General features: G+C 48.2%; 1 long non-coding RNA gene across 1 annotated transcript in view; it reads right to left on the bottom strand.

The window, feature by feature from the left end:
- Positions 1-6,136: 6,136 nt before the first annotated feature.
- LOC106730445 overlaps positions 6,137-16,671 on the bottom strand; it is a 29,965-nt gene continuing 19,430 nt past the window's right edge. The window contains exon 4 of the long non-coding RNA XR_004320168.1: positions 6,137-6,216. This is a non-coding gene — a long non-coding RNA (uncharacterized LOC106730445). The remainder of the gene's footprint in view (positions 6,217-16,671) is intronic.

Here is a 16,671-nt window from a genome sequence, read left to right as displayed (position 1 = left end):
ACTTTCTATATATCTATATATATATTTTTCTTTTTTAGTTTTTTTTTAAGTTTTCTTTTGTGGGGGAGGTAATTAGGCTTATTTATTTGTTTATTTTTAGAGGAGGTGCTGAGGATTGATCCTAGGACCTTGCTCATGCTGAGCATGTGCTCCAGTGCTTGAGCTGTATCCTCCCCCCATGTGTGTATATATATATATATATATATATTTTTTTTTTTTTTAAATTGAAGTCTAGTCAGTCAACGTTTACAGCTTTGTGTCAATTTCTGGTGCACAGCACAGTGCTCCAGTCATACATGTACATACACATGTTCATTTTCATATTCTTTTTCACCATGAGTTACTACAAGATACTTGCCTTCCCCTCTTTCTAACGACCGTCCTGCAGCCAGGCTGGGGGCTGCCTTCTGTGCCTTTGCTGATATGCCGCCAAAATAAACAAGCATCTCGGTTTACATTTTTCCCAAACTCTCACATCTTTCTCTCTCTACATGTATAGGCTCATGTAACTCAAACGTACTTTTTCAACTAAACTTTCAACAGAAAAGCTCAAGCAAGCAGCCCTTTCCCAGAAGGAATAGAGGTGACGACTTTGACATTTCAAACCCCCCGGGAAGGAGCAGGGTGGCGGTGCCAGCCCCACACCACATGCTGGAAGTGAGACATCTTTCTGCACATAAACTTTCTTCCTGGAAATGAGAACAGGCATCCAATGACACTGAATCCTAGTTTTTCCTTTTTTTTTTTTTCCAAGTGACATGTTGGAAGGGAAAAGACCTTTGGTAGGCTTGTTTCCTCTTTTTGCCTTTCCGCCACCATTGTCTTGCTCAGGGCTTGGCCATCTGTGCCCGGGGGAGCCGCACGGGATTAAAGGTGACTCTGATGAGCTCTGACAAGTGGCCCAGAAGCACAGGTTTGAAGCACAGCCCAGTCCACGGGCACAAAGCTCATTCCCCAGCTTCGCTGCCACCGGAGCCAGAAAGAGAGAGAGGGAGAGAGAGAGAGAGAGAGAGAGAGAGAGCGCGAGAGAGCGCGGGAGAGAGGGAGAGGGAGGGAGGGAGAGAGAGAGAGGGAGGGAGGGAGATCTCCCAACAAGGGAGATGCGCTCTACCTGCAGAGGAGGGGGGTTTCTTTCTCCCTCCTGCCTGTTTCTACCGGGGAGGGGGGGATCAGACTTTCTGTCCTTTCTTCCTTGTCCCCTTACCTTGAAACCTACAGACTCTAAAAAAGCTTACTGTGATTCTTCTTTAAATAATGTTGGATCCTCTCCGACCACCTAACCGACCCGGCGGTCATGCCTACCTCTTCTCCATCTTATTGCTTTTTACTTTACTTTTACGTGTCAGTTCTTTTGCAAACAGAAAAGTTAACATAGATTTTTCCGAGTAATATGTCTACAAGGAAATAGGTGTCTGTGCTAATTTCTAACCTGTAAACTGAAACAATATTTTCCAAACACTGTTTAAGTGGGAGACTGGTGGCTGTTCATGGCTGTGTCTCCGCCAGGGCCCTCTGTGACTGAAAATTATTAGTAAAAGGATTTACAAATATGGGCTATTCATGTAGAATGAATATTAACATTTTAAAGTCTTCTGTAAGCTTTACTATAAAGGAGTTTGTACAACTAGAGTTCCCAAGCTTATTTGACTCCAAGAAAAATTTTCTTTAGGAATTCTCACTCAATTTGAAAAACTTTGAATTGTATTGAATAAATAAAAATAGTTTTTTTTTTATTACTGGGCCGACTGCTTCACAAGCAGCATAAGTGTAAACTTGAAATCTTGCTACAAGAAGAAATTCCCAGCCTCCATTCAAAATCCAATGGCTTCCCTCTTCTTCTAATGTGCCATCTGTCCTTTGGGTCCTAGCCGGCATGTTCCTTTGCTCATTCACTCATCCATCATTCATTCGTCAATGTGCTAAGGACTTAGGGAACCCAAAATGTTTCCCTCAGAGTCTCTGCTTTTATGAAGCTACAATCTAGAGATGAAGGAGATGGCCAATGGCTCCACTAAAGGACAGAATAATATGCATAATATTGGTTAATCAATTAATTAACCTAATAACTAAATAGCTATGTATTGAGTGCCTACCATATGCACTTGACAAGAAGTGGAGTCACCAGGGAAACGTCAATGGACAAATAAAATCCCTGCCTTTGAGGGGCTGGCACTTTCTTTGGGGAGACACACAGTAAACGAACACTGGCATGCCAGATGGTGACAGGTGTTATGGGGAAAAGTCATAGGCGAGGGGACAGAAGTGCCAGGTGGGGAGGCTGTGAGGTTTGACATAATCGGAAAAGGCTTCACTGAGAGGTACGCCAAGGAGGTGAGGAAGGAGTTGCTTGCTGTCCTGGGGAGGAGCATTCCAGGCCAAGGAGAGAGCTGGGGCAATGGCTGAACAGACCGGCACCTGGGCAGGCAATTTCTTTTCGTGCTTAGACGTGTGTCTTTAAGAACAGCCCTGCAAGTATTTAAAGAGAGTTCCTCTGTCCTTTCCTGGTTCCTTAGAAGTTCTCACAGTCATTTTCACTGTCGCAGATTCTATTTCCCTAACACACCCCTCCTCTGAAGGACTGCACTCCTCCCACTGAGGATGCTTGCTGGGGACGTTCCCGCTGCCTGGAACCAGCCTTCTTCTTCCTCGCTCCTCCCTCCCCAGATAGCTTCTATGCCCTCATAGGTACCTTGAGGGGCTCCAAATTCTGCAAATTTGGGCAACTGAGTTGAATGAAAGCCCAGAACAGCTTCCCTTGGGATGGAAAATGAAAATTAAAAAAAAAATTATAGCTGTTTCACAAAGGTGTGTCAGTTTCTGGTGTACAGCATAATGTTTCAGTCATGCATACATTCTTTTTCATTATAGGTTACTACAAGGTCCTGAATATAGTTCCCCGTGCTGTACAGCAGGACCTTGTTGTTTATCTATTTTATATACAGCAATGTGTATCTGCAAATCTCAAACTCCCATTTATCCCTTCCCACCCCCTCTCCCCAGGTAACCATAAGTTTGTCTGCTATGTCTGTGAGTCTGTTTCTGTTTTGTAAGTAAGTTCAAAGTTCATTTGTTTAATTTTTTTGGATTCCACAAATAAGTGATATCATCTGGTAGAAAACGAAAATTCTTCATTAAGCCATGGAATACTTAGGATGGAACTTCAACCTTTTCGGGCGATTACAAAATTATTCCCCCTAAAACATCTAAACCTGTGAAAAGGGCGTGAATGCACAAGGAGGAGGTTTAAGGTCACACTGGAGATGATGTTCTGAGCTGTGACCTGATCTTCCACTGGGAGTAGGATACCCAGGTGAAGTAAGGTCCCTTCTGACTCTGGAAGTTATTCTCACATGTCCCAGAAAAGCCTTAGTGGGTGGTGAGCAAGCTGCCCTTTTCTACCAGGGGAGAGAACCTGCCTCCTTGGGTCCAGCCCCATCCTGTGAAGTCACAGTGGCGTGAGTGTTTTTCTTGGCAAAGGCCAGCTTCTGTGTCCTTAACCACTGTGGTCTTTCCCTTGGGCCCCTTCCAACAGGATGGAGTGGGCACGCGGGTGCCAAATGACCCAGAAACAGGCCGCGAGCTGAGTGCAGAGTGGAAAACTACCCAACATCCGGACATCCAGCAAACGCCCCACTGTGCGCGGCGAGCCCGAGCAACGGGCAGTAAGAAAACCGGCGTTCGTTCGCATCACGGCGCGGGGTGCATCCATTCTCACCGTCGAATTGTCTATATTTAGGCTTTTCCCGTCAACGCAGGAAACACCTGCAGGTCACTCGTGCTCTGTCTCCAGGTGCTGAACTTTTTTCTTCCCCAAATCAACACGTCTAGGGGCTGATACGCTACAACAACACAAGAATCGTGTCGGAGATTGCCACCACTGGAATCTGCGAAACATGTCTGGGGGTCGGCCCAAGAGCACAGCATTTCTTACTAGTAAAAGCTCATTTTGAAAAATTTTGTATTGCTTTATTATGTAAGTAATATACGTTCACTGCTGAGCTATCAGGAGACACAGACAAACCGGGGGGAAAAGTGGGGAAGACACTAGTAGTCTCAGAGGTAACTGTACTTAGGGGTTTACTGGGCATCCTTTTAGGAGGTTCTGTGTTCTGTATGAATCGGTCACACATACTATTTTATAATCAGCTTTTTTACTTATCAGTATGTCATGAATAACTTTCCATATTGACGAATTAATTTCTGCAACTACAATTCTGATTCTAGTTCCAACGTGTAGATTCCCCCATCCCCAAACATCCAAGAAATTCTGGGATATGGGGCAGGGGGGTCCTACAACTTACCACAATTCTGACCATTTACCTGGCGGTAACATCAGATCCCCCAGGTTGAGGGCTCAGTCCCACAAGACTGCTCCCCTCCCCCTACCTCAGACGCCGATCTGAAGTCCAGGTTGATAGTCACCCATGCTTCTGAGCCACTGGCTACAGATCTGAGGTCCGATTAACTTGCTAGAGCAGCTCACAGAATTCAGGGTAATGTTCTACCTACTAGATTACTGGTTTATTATAAAAGGATGTAACTCAGAGACAGCCAGACGGAGGAGATGCCGAGGACGAGGTGCAGGGGAAGGGACACGTGCTTTCCGAATGAGCCTCTCACTGAACATCCCCCGGAAAGTCACCAGCTCGGAAGCTCTCTGAACTCTTGTCTGTTGGGTTTTTGTGGAGGCCCAATAAAAAAGGTATGATTGATCAAATCATCGGCTACTGGTGATTAACTCAATCTCAAGCTCCTTTCTCCCCTGCCTGGACATTAGGGAGCAGAGCTGAAATTTCCAGTCCTCTAATCACATGGTTGGCTCCCTTGGCAACCAGTCCCCATCCATAGGTGACTTCGGGCTTTCCCAAAGTCACTCATAAAGGCCCAAAGCCACTCATTAAAATAACACAAAAGGCACTTTTATTACTCTGCTTACAGGAAATTCCAAGGGTTTTAGGCGCTCTGTGCCAGGAACAGGAACCAACACCAAAAATATATTTCTTATTATAAATCACAATATTGCACTGCAGGATAATTTTTAATGGCTGCATATTATCTCATCAAATGAATATACCGTAATTTATTTGATCAGTCCCTTAATTCTTTAATAGCTTAGTAGATTCCAGTCTTTCACAACCATTCCTGTAACAAAAGTTGTGTACATTCATCATTTTAAGGATGTCTGGGGTAATATCGTAGGCAGAGTAATTTTCACTAAATATTTTCAACTTGCTCTCCCAAAGAGCTTTGCCAGTTTATACCCCTGCTAATGGTGTGTAAGGTTTCCTTCCTCTCAGCTCCCTTTTTATTACATCCTTTTAAAATGTGGGCCAGTTTGGTAGGTGCAAAGTGACAATTTTTGTTGATTGAACTTATGATTATTAATAAGATGATTTCTTTCCATGATTTTTTAGCTGTTTAGTTTTTCCCCAGTCTGTGAATAAATTATTCATAGCCTTTTCCCATCTTCTATTTCTTCCTTGTATATTCTAGATTTAAAGTTTTATATTGGCTCACTTAACAAAGAGGTTGAAGGTGTGGTGCCGGTTTCAGGAATGGCTGGATCCAGGGATTCAAATAATGTAATCAGGGGACTGGCTCTGGCTCTTTCGACTGTAGCCCTGCTTTTCCCAGGCTTGGCTTGGGTTTTAAATGAGAATTCTCTACGTGGTGACAAAGAGGAACACTGTCCACTCTCGGCTCATAAGTCCATAGAGATTACAACTGCATCTCCCCTGATAGCCCTGGGAGAAGTCCGGAGGTAGTCTTTGCATAGTGGCTTACGTCTCACACCAGCCTTGCGAGTGGGGAGAAAACGAAAACCCCTCAGAAAAGAACTGGTTTCCCGCTGGAGGACGTGCCGGGCAGCTGTGAGCGCGTCCATACTTTTTATTTTTATGCTTTGACAATACCGACTCTAGAATGGAGGACCAATTTGCATTCTGGGGAACAGTCACCAGTAGCTATTTCTTTGTAGCCTGTTCAATAATAATTATTATCATCTTAAGGAATGTGTAAGTTTGCTAGACAAAAGTGGCCGCATTGTTCGTTTAGTTTGACTTTCTGTGGCTGCGTGAGGGTCGGGCACATACATTTTCAGACACTTACCTGCCGTCTGCTTTGGGAGCATGTGGTGGGGGGCTCAGCTCCTTGTCTTCCCTGGGGCATCGCAGAGAGGGAGCAGCTGCTTCTCTGGTGTGACACCGAGGTCTGCACCTGGGGGCAGAAACGAGGGCCAGTTACCATTTCGGGGAACAAAGCTGGGCCTTCTATCAGCTGAAGGCAGGAGAAGCTTTCCCGCATCTGTTTTCACTTGCCGGATCCTGGCAATAGCTCATACAGGTATTTTCTTTCTTTCTTTTTCTTTTTTTAATTGAAGCGTAATTGATTTACAATGTTGTGTTAGTTTCCGGTGTACAGCTCCGTGATGCAGTTACACACACATACATTCTTTCTTCATATTCTTTATCATCACAGGTTATTACAAGCTACTGAGTGTAGCCCCCTGTGCTGTGCAGCAGGACCTCTCTGTGTATCTATTTTCTGTGTATTAGTACGTGTCTGCCAATCCCAGACTCCTACTTTATCCCTCCCCCCCTTTTCATAACCACAAGTTTGTTTTCTATGACTGTGAGGCTCTCTTCTGCTTTGTAAATAAGTTCACTTGTATCACTGTGGTGGCCGCTGTCTCCTGCGTGGGCTTCTCCCCTCCACACACCCTGCCCCCAACTCTCCCCCATCCAGCAAAGTGGGGCTGCTTTGGTTTCAAGTCAGCTCCCCGCAGCCACCTGAGGTGGTGCCTGGCAGCCACGCTCCCCAGCTCTCCCCACCCCGACCCCCTTTGCCCCCTAGGAATCCCTTGGCACTAACAGGAGGTCCAGAGATGGGGAGGAGGGCACCTCCATATAGGATCTGGGGCCAGGGAGAGCTCGGCAGGGTCAGGCATCACCCAGGAGTCCTGGGCTCGGCCCTGCTGTTCTGGGCTGTGACTCAGTGCTGGTTTGGCTTCTGGGCCACAAGGTAAATTCCCGGGGAGTAAGCTGGAGGTCCTGAAGGCAAGGGGTGGGGCCAGACTGTAAACGCAGCCTGGTGTATACCATGTCAGCATTTACACCCCGTTTCTACTTGCACAACCACAAGTGTAAGGGGGGCCGGAGCACAAGAGATGCCTGATTTTCCACATTCCCCCACATTCCCCTTCTCTGTCTGGCTGGACTGACTCCGGGCGCCCACTCCAGCCTTCCCTGTGACCCCGAGCTCGTCTTGTGCAGAGAGAGGACGCAGGGGCAGGGCCAGCCCTGTGCTTGTCTGAGGGCCTGGGCTGTAACTTCCTGGTGGAGTAGCAGGAGGGCAGAGCTGCCTGGGAGAAAACATCCCACCGGAGACCTGCTCCCAGATTCTCCTCTGGGGGGCAGAGCAGACGGCCTTCGGGTGAGACAGAAAGTAGGTGCCTGCCAGGTTACACACGGGCAGGTCACGAGCTGGGAGATGGGTGTCTGGTGGCCACAGCCCAGGGTGGACTTGCGATGCGTGAGGAGACCTCACAGAAAACCGGCTGCTCGCTCTGCCGGGTGGGAGGCAGACCATCCCGGAGACTGACCGAGTGCGAGTCCTCTCTGCGGTCCTGACGTGGGAGGAAGCGTGGGTACCGCACGCTTCTCAGAGCGTGCCCTGCAAACCCTGGATGCTGAGGTCCCCGGGATGGGCCTCACGCGGACACCCAGAGGCAGGTCACTTTCTCTGTCTTGTGGGCTGGCGTGCACAACATCCAGGGATCTGTACGTTACTCGTGACCCCGTGCTCTCACTCCTAGTCACCAACAGCTTCTGCGACGCAGTGCTCACACACCACAGCTGATGTGTTACTAGCATGTGCTGGGAGTCACGTAGTTGGCCTCTAGGGAGACTGGCTGCCGTGGGGAGTTGGAAATTTTTACCAAACTTGTATACATGGGGATTATCAAGATTCTTATTTGGGGTCAGATTGTGTCGTTCTGTTTGGTTTTTGTTTTGTTTTTTCTTTTTTTCCCATACATTTTCCATGTTATCTTCAATTAATCACAGTGATTAATTTTAGCTATTAAAAATCGACGTTATTAATGTGATTTACCTACAACAAAATGCGTCCATTTTTAATGTACAGTTTGATGAATTTTGATGTGTATTATCCACATAACCACCATCCCAACTAAAATACAGAATATTTCCAACACTCCAGAAAGTCCCATTGGACCCCTTTGCAGTCATTCTCCACCACAGCACCCTGTACCTCCAGGTAACCACTGACCTGGTGTCCTTCACCACTGACCCTGAGCTGCTCTAGATTGCAGGCAAATGGAACCACCCAGTGTACGCCCTGTGTATCCAACTTTTGCTCAGCATAATGCCTGTGATATGCATTTACGTCATTGTGCTTATTAGAAGTTCGTCTTTTCTCCTTGCAGCGGCAGCTCTTTTCCCTTTTTAACTCTACACACCAGCTGTCTGAGCTTTCTCTGAATACATCTAGGAAGTTGTGGGCTGTAAGATGTGCAACCTAAATGTCCGTCAACAGGTGATTGGATAAAGAAGTTGTGGTACACACACACACTCACACACATATACACACAATGGAATACTACTCAGCCATAAAAAAGAATGAAATAGTGCCATTTGCAGCAACATGGATGGACCTAGAGATTATCATACTAAGTGAAGTCAGTTAGACAGAGAAAGACAAATGTCATATGATATCAAGTGGAATCTAAAAAAATGATACAAACAAACTTATTTACAAAACAGAAGCAGACACAGACATCAAAAACAAACTTATGGTTGCCAAAGGAAAAAGGGGCAGGGAGGGATAAATTACGAGTCTGAGATTTGCAGACACTACTATATATAAAATAGATAACAGCAAGATCCTCCTGTGCAGCACAGGGAACTACATTCAATATCTTGGAATAACCTGTTATGAAAAATAATATGAAAAAGAATATATATGTATGACTGAATCACTGTGCTCTACACCAGAATCTAACACAGCATTGTAAATCAAATATACTTCAATTTAAAACAAAAGAAAGTTGTGGGCAGTTCGGTTACTCTTTCTGTGAGGTGGTATATATTTCCTTAACCATTCTTTTCAGTCTGGAAGCTTTCCAATTCCTTTAAACACACATGCATTGCAATAAATGTGGATTATCCCTGCCCCTACTGCTAAACCTGATGTGGGCATGTTCAGCGAGGGTTCATGAATTGATGATGGTTATGTACTTTGCTCACATGTGTGTGCACTAAAATCGCTTGGCTGCTTTTAGTTTGCAGGCCGTTGCTGACAACGGAGGGTCACGTGTAAGAGCGCGTAGCCTTCTTGTTTGATAACAGTTGGGACTAACTCGTCTCTCACTTTTTCTGTAGGTGGAAACCTGGAGGCCCAGCTGTCACCCTTGGTTTCGGAACAGCACTCCCTCTGAGCCACCAAGAGCCTGCACACCGTGAAAGCGGGGTGCGGCCTGAGCCCCTGTTGCGCCGACAACCCCCAGCCTCCACCCCCTGGACCCCACTCATTGGCTCTCCCCTCTCAGCGGCCACTTGATACTGAGACCAGTGTTTTCCACGTTACGGGGCATGACCTCTGGGGGTCATGCCATCAGTTAGGAGGGTTATATTCTGCATTTTTAAAAATGAGAGAACAGAGAAAGTCACCAGGGTGCATTGTACTGAGTAAGAGCAACTAATGCTTTATGAAGCTCTTGTTCCATCCGTGTACGTGCGTGTGTGTGTGTGTGTGTGTGTACGTGTGCGTTTGCAGAGTTGCGTTCTGCGAGCGTTTGTGTGTGTGAATGTGTGTGCTTCATGGGTCACCGTGAGAAATGTCTTTTTTAGTGCGGCTCATGGACAAAAATCACGTTTGAGAAACACTGGCCTGGAAGAGCCCGGTGTCTCTTCCTCTTGTGCTGCGGTGACTGGCTGCAGAGCCGGGCTGTAGGTGTGTCTTTAGGAGGCCCCCTTGGGACAGCCCGTCCCGCTTTTGAGATGTTCTGGCGCTCCTCCCTCCGACTCAGGACAGAGGCAGGCAGGCTGGCTGCCACCTGTCCTGCTCTGTTCGGGTCCAGTCCCTTGTAACCCTGCTGTGCCCCACGCTGGCCCAGACCCCATCGCCACATGCCTCTCCCCGACGGATGCAGCCACGTTTGCTCTTCCCAGGCTCCATGTCGCCACTCCTCGTTGGCACCTGCCACTCCTTCTCTTGTTCAGCTCCTGCTGGTCACCCTGGGTTGCTACTGACTCTGCTGAGCTCAAGCCAGATGAGAGTTTTTAGAGGTTGGGGACCCTGGGGCCTGGACCAGACTGGGTGAGAGCTACCCAGAGGAGGCCCAGGCTGTAACCCTGCGGGCAATCCTGACTGATGAAGGAAGGCTCCAGGAGCAGGATTAGGGAGGGAGGGAGGGCGGCAGACGGGGTGAGTCACCAGGTTGACGTTGGGAGGGTTTGCAGGAAGTTAGGTGTGCCATGCAAGTCCGCTCAGGAGGGACAAAGATGGATTCCGTGACTGGGTGGAGGGCATCAGGAACCCGTACAATATGGCACTGGACATCTTGGGTGGGGACAGACTGGACAGCTGGAAAGAGCCCTGTGGGCCAGGTGAGCTGGCAGGTCGCTGCCCCTCAGGGTCCTCCGCTCGCAGTGAGTGTCCTTCTTTCTCGAAGTGTCCTGCTCAGGCCTTACTGGGAGGTGCCTGTTTCCTCCTGCTGTTTGTTCAGACTTGGAGTATCTTAACCCCAAAGCAGGCGAGTCAACCTGGGCTCCAAATCCTCGCAGACCCTCTGCATGGAATTTAGGGCTTCCTATGCAAACGGGGCTTCAGGGCGTCCCAGAGCCTCCAAACCTGACCCCAAAGGAGAGCCCCGAGTTATCCCCGAGCCATGACTGAGCATTTGCTGAGGGGCCCTGCACACAGGCCAGCCCTGCTGATGCTGCGTTCCAGGGGCTCCAGCTCGTCCTGCTCCAGAGAGGGACTCCATCCTGCAGGCGAAACCTGAGCCGGGCCACCGGTCTGCGTGAGAGCACCTCCTGCCTTCCACGAGGAAACGCGCTTTACTTGGAGACACGTCTCTCCATCTGTTTCCCGTCACCGCCGGGGACTTGCCCGCAGCGGGTGCTGGCTGAGTGTTTATTTGCTGGAGCTGGGAAGCCAAAGTGAGGTGCCCTCCCCGCTCACAAGGGACTGTTCCTCTCTCTTCCCAAGTGTCCGTCGAGCGCGACGCCATGGTCGCCCAGGAGGCTATGTCAGCTCTGGCTCTTCAGACACAGCGAAAGCATCCTTCTTTCTTTGTTTCCTAGTAGCTGCACCTCTTGTTTGGAAACTTGCCTTCTTACTGTGAAAACAGCTCACATGTGCATGAATTCCTTGCTGGAGGGGTGGGTGTGGGTGTTGGGTGGAGCAGGGGGAGGGAGGAGGTGTCAAAACACCCCGGGAACAGGATGCATAGAAATAATTGAAGGGCAGGGGTGGCGGGTGTGTCTTCCCATTTAATTAAGTGACTAATACAGCTATTGGCTAAGTGGGGCTTCATGCAGCGGATGCCCCAGCTGGGCCGGCTCCATCAAAAGCGCCAGAGGCAGGAGCCCCAGGATGCTGAGGGCAGCCTGGTTGTGCCTGACTGCCGCCCCTTTCCGGGGGCCCTGTGATGCAGTGGACGGTGCAAGTTGCCAGGAGGCCACTGGGGGTGGGGGAAGCGCAGTAGCCTGGAAGTCAGGAGACCAGGAGGCACCCCTCCCCCAGCTCAGCCGCTAACTCGCTGACTGTCCTTGGCAGGTCAGTTCGCATCTCTGCCGTCCTCCATGCCCGTCTATAAAAGGGTTGGATGTGTGACGCCAGAGGTCCTTCTCATCGCTGACATTCTGAGTCTGTGATTTCCTCTGGGCTCTAGCATCCTCTGGTTGAGAGGGCAGATTACTGGGAACAAGACACAGATTCTGAAGGTACTGGTGGCTGGGTGCTCCGGTCAGCGGGCCTCGGTGAAACTGTCTTGGCACAGCACGTGGGCGCCAGTGCAGGTCTGACCAATCCCTCAGCACCTGAAAATTCTCAAGCCATCAGGATGGGCAATTATATAACTTTTCTCGGTTTTCTGATAGTGTAGCTATTGAGGACATTTATGAAAATTTCCTACCGTGCAAGCAGTTAGGAGAAGACTTTTCTATTTCTCTTGGGGATAGCATATCCCACAAGTGCGCCTCCTAAAAGCAATTGTGCCTTGAAAAAGTCCCGTGTAAACTACGTGAGGCCTGATAAAGCGGCTTGCTATCAAAACGGAGCCAAAGACTACGGCATGTTCAATGTAGGCAAAGAGTGTTGTTCACGCTCAAATAACCTGCAGCGTCTGCGTGAAGATCTTTTGTATCAATAGCTTCAAAGAGGACGCTCAGCTTCACCACCTTATTTTCCACGTGGTGTTCAAGATCTTCTCTAAAAGAGGCAGGCTAAGCCGACGTCCAGCTTTGCATTTCTTAGACCCAGTGGGCAGCAGACTCACCATGGAAACGTGTCTTTAAGACACTCAAAACATGATGGTCTTTGAAAACATGCACGTCTCCAATGAGAAAATCAATGTAGTGCTTTGGAGGTCAGTCTGAAGTTGAAAAATAACAAAATGAAAAATACTGAATGTTGACGTGTTCTTACATGTACCGTGCTCCACACAGAGTCAGAGCTGAAAACACGTCAGAAGGCCCGTGTGATCACGAGGAAGCTCTGGAAGACTCCAGAAGCAAGGAGCTGGTGTGACCATGTGAAACGAGCTCGCTGAGTGCAGCAGTCTCGGCAGTGTCTCCCATACGGGACAGAGATTTCTTTGAAGACAACTTAAAAAATTAACTGTTGCCTTAGAAGCTGATAAACCACAAAGAGAAATTTTATCATTTCTATATTTTTATAATTTCACATTTTTTGGCACAACTACAATGAAATACTTTAAGAGTAATGCCAAGGGAACTATACTCAATATCTTGTAATGGCCTATAATGGAAAAGACTAAGAAAATGAATTTATGTATGTACATGTATGACCGGGACATTGTGCTGTGCACCAGACATTGACATGTTGTAACCGACTGTGCTTCAATTAAAAAAAAAAAAGAACCCCATCAGCAAAATGAAAAGACAACTTACACACACACACAATGAGGAATGCCAAGAAGCAAATATTTTTGTGTATGCATTGTGTTAGCTTGGGCTACCATTATGGAATTCCGTAGACGGGGTGGCTTTAAACCACAGACATGCTTTTCTCACAGTTCTGAAAGCTCGAAGTCCAAGGTCAAGGTCCCGCAAGGTAAGTTTCATGCCGAGCCTCTTCCTGTGGTTTGCAGGAAGCCACCCTCTCACGGTGTGCTCCCATGACCTCTTCCTTGTGTGTAACTGGGGAGAGGTCGAGAACCCTGGTGTCTATAATCACATCGGGGCCCCAGCTTTGAGCTCATCTCTCCCTAAGAGGCCTCTCCCAAAGGCCTCTTCTCCAAACACCATCCCATTGGGGGTTTAGAGCTTCAATATATGCATTTGGGAGGGGGACACAGACATTCAGTTTACAACATATATGATATATGTGGACTTTTGTATACATATTTACTGAAAAGGCATACACCTTTTAGACTGTTGCCCTGAGAACCAGCAGCCAGTGAAGTCAGGAACACCCAGCCAGCTCCAGGGCTGCCCAAGAGGAGGTGAGGGGGCGAAAGAGACACAGAGCCCTGCAGGGAGCCTGCCCTGGCCCGGGAGTGGATACGGAGGGGCTCTGCTCCCCACCAGCTCTGCGGAACCGGCCTGAACCCCGCCACCCTGCTCGGCATGCCTGGGTGGGAGGGTCGATGGCGTTGGTTAGACAGTGCTCTCTTCATTTGTCCATGAGCTGACTGTGAATGAGAAAAGTCATTCACGCCAGGAGGCCGTCGGGGAGTGGGGAGGCCTGAGGCACCACTTAGGAGTCTCTCCATCACATTCAGTCAAACACAGCTGAGGACAGTGGGGCAGCAGGGACTCCGAGGAGCCCTTTCTCACCACTAGCCATCCTGCTCCTCCCCATGTGGATTCTGCTTGACTGCAATTTCACTCACTCCCCCCAAACCCCAGATACTTTGCACGCTTAGGCCCAGGCTCACATGTCAATGTCTCCTTCTGGGGGGAGGGGAAGATGCCCTCTCCCCCTCACTCACCCCGCCACCACCTTTATCCACCTGTTCTGTGGTTGGTGGGAGGGTGAAAGAACGCATCCACCTTGGAAAGCAGTCAGGCAGCTCCTGGAAAGGTTAAAGGGTCGCCGCACGCCCAGCGAGCCCACTTGCTGGCATGCACCCAAGAGAAATAAAAACATTATGTCCACACAAAACTTGCACGTGAATGTTCACGGATGTATTACCCGTAAGAGCCCCAAAGTGAAAATAGCCTAAATGTCCATCAGTGGCTGAGTGGATAAACACAATGTGGTCTATCCATACGATGGAATATGATTTGACAACAAAAAGGAATGAAGCACTGCTTCAGGCTACAACATGGGTGAACTTGGAAAACGTGGTGCTAAGTGAAACAGGCTAGTCACAAGAGACCGCATATTGTATGACTTTATTTATATGAAATGTCCAAAATAGTCAAATCTATAGACAAATCTATTAGCGGTTTCCAGGGGCTGGCGAGGAGAGCGAGTGACTGCTAATGAATACAGAATTTCTTCTTAGAGTGACGAAATATTTTAAAATAAGACAGTGGAGATGGTTGTACAACATTGTGAATGTATGAAAAACCACTAAATTGTACACTTACATAGGTGAATTTTTTGGTGTGTGTGTTATACATCAATGAAGCTGTTATTAAACAAACAAAAAAGATGAAAGAAAAAAGAAAGAAAGAAAGAGGGAAAGAAAGAAAGAAGAAAAAGGAAAGCAAGCAAGCAAGCAATTTACTTTCTGTCCTTGGTGGGCCCTGGGGTCTGGCTCATTCAGGACCCCAGTCTACCAGCAGTTTTTCAAGTCCCCTGAGTGCCTTCTCAGCACCATGCCTTTATTCATCCTTCTCTCCTTCCTGGAATGTTCTTCCCACTCCTGTCTGCTTGGCAGACCTCCTATTCCACCATCAGGGCCCTGCTCCCCCACGCCCACTCTTCTCTGTGGTTTGCCCAGGTCGGTCTGGCAGGCTGCCTTACTCCCTTCTCTGTGCCCAACGACTGTGCTCCTTTTGGACGTGTCACGTGGTAGCATGATCTGTCTTCCTGACGGCCCTGATGGCCCTCCTGGAGACACTGTCCCATCTATCTGTGAGTACCTGGCAGCTGGCCCAGGGCCTGGCAGACAGCAGGGGCGAGGTGAATGTGTGCGGAGTAGACCTGCACACGCCCACACAAACACCTTCCAGAAACGCACGTCCCTGGGGAGAAGCCAAGGCAGAATTCACTGAATTTCTTTTCAGCCAATTTCCTCCTTCCTGCTAAATTTCGGGCAAGCGATCAGGTATACATGTTCCCACTGTGGTTCAAAAATCAACCACCCAAGTTTGAAATTCAGGAAACTGGAGACCTGGCTACTTAGGGCTGAGAAAGACTGGCAGATTCTGCTCGAAATTCAGAATGCCAAAACGTCAAAGACAATTACCTAGAAAACAGCAATTCACTTGGTGCTGCCGATAGATTTTGCCGTGTGTACAGTTAACAAAATTGATTTAATCGACTAATTTGCCAATTCTGGGAAAGCTTGGTCAGAACAGTAAATAATTTCAAGGAAGATAAATAGTTGCTGCCTGGCTGCCAAATTAATTTGTTCACAATTTACGCGAAATCTCTGAAACTCCTTGATTGAAGGAAAATCCGGATGCCTAACTGATCAATGCTGGTCTTTCTCAATGACAGCTTGTATTTCTCAGGAATTTTGGTTGCAAAGCCTAGCAGGTCACATGCGCTGCTTACACAAGAAGGAAAATTCATTTTAAAGGCACGAGGAGCCTCTGTGAGCCCACAGCCTGGAGGTCCTGAGTGTCAGGGTGAAACGGACCTAGGCCCCAGCGCTCACGGGAGACCACACCCAAGAACTCTGGTTTCTCCACTCCTTGGTTTCTTTGTCAGTCTTTCCTCTGCTGCAGAGGAGCCATTGTCCTGCTCAACACACTTCAAAATGGCGCCCCCAGCAGCTCCCATGTAGACCTTGGCTTCATTCAAGACAAGTGTCAGGCTGACATGGGACTTCTCACTTCCAAATTACATATACATTATACGTAATCTTGGTAAATTTCAGATTAGAATCGTCCTTGTTAATACCAGGAGTTCACAACACTAATGGGTCCCCAGCATCTTCTCCCCACACAGAGATCTCTTTAGCCTGGCTGGGGTTAGCTTCCCAGGATCGTGATGTATGAACCTGGATGCTCCCAGTGGACCACACAGATGGGCAAAGTGGAGGAAGTTTGGTCCCAGCAGAGGAAGGGGCTGCTACGCAGACGAAAGAGTAGGGTCCTCTGCAACCTTGAAACCACCTCCCCACAATCACGCTGGAATTGGCCTAAACTCTTTTCCACTCAGCTCTGTTTCCTTAAAAATGGCGTTTGGAAGGGGAGGGTATAGCTCAAGCAGTAGAGTTCATGCTTTGCATGCACGAGGTCCTGGGTTCAATCCCCAGTACCTCCATTAAAAAATAATTAAATAAAT

Source organism: Camelus ferus, chromosome 5, assembly GCF_009834535.1.
Source record: "Camelus ferus isolate YT-003-E chromosome 5, BCGSAC_Cfer_1.0, whole genome shotgun sequence".
NCBI classification, from domain to species: domain Eukaryota; kingdom Metazoa; phylum Chordata; class Mammalia; order Artiodactyla; family Camelidae; genus Camelus; species Camelus ferus.
Note: the sequence above shows the minus strand (reverse complement) of the source record. Positions and strands in the feature narration are given on the sequence as shown.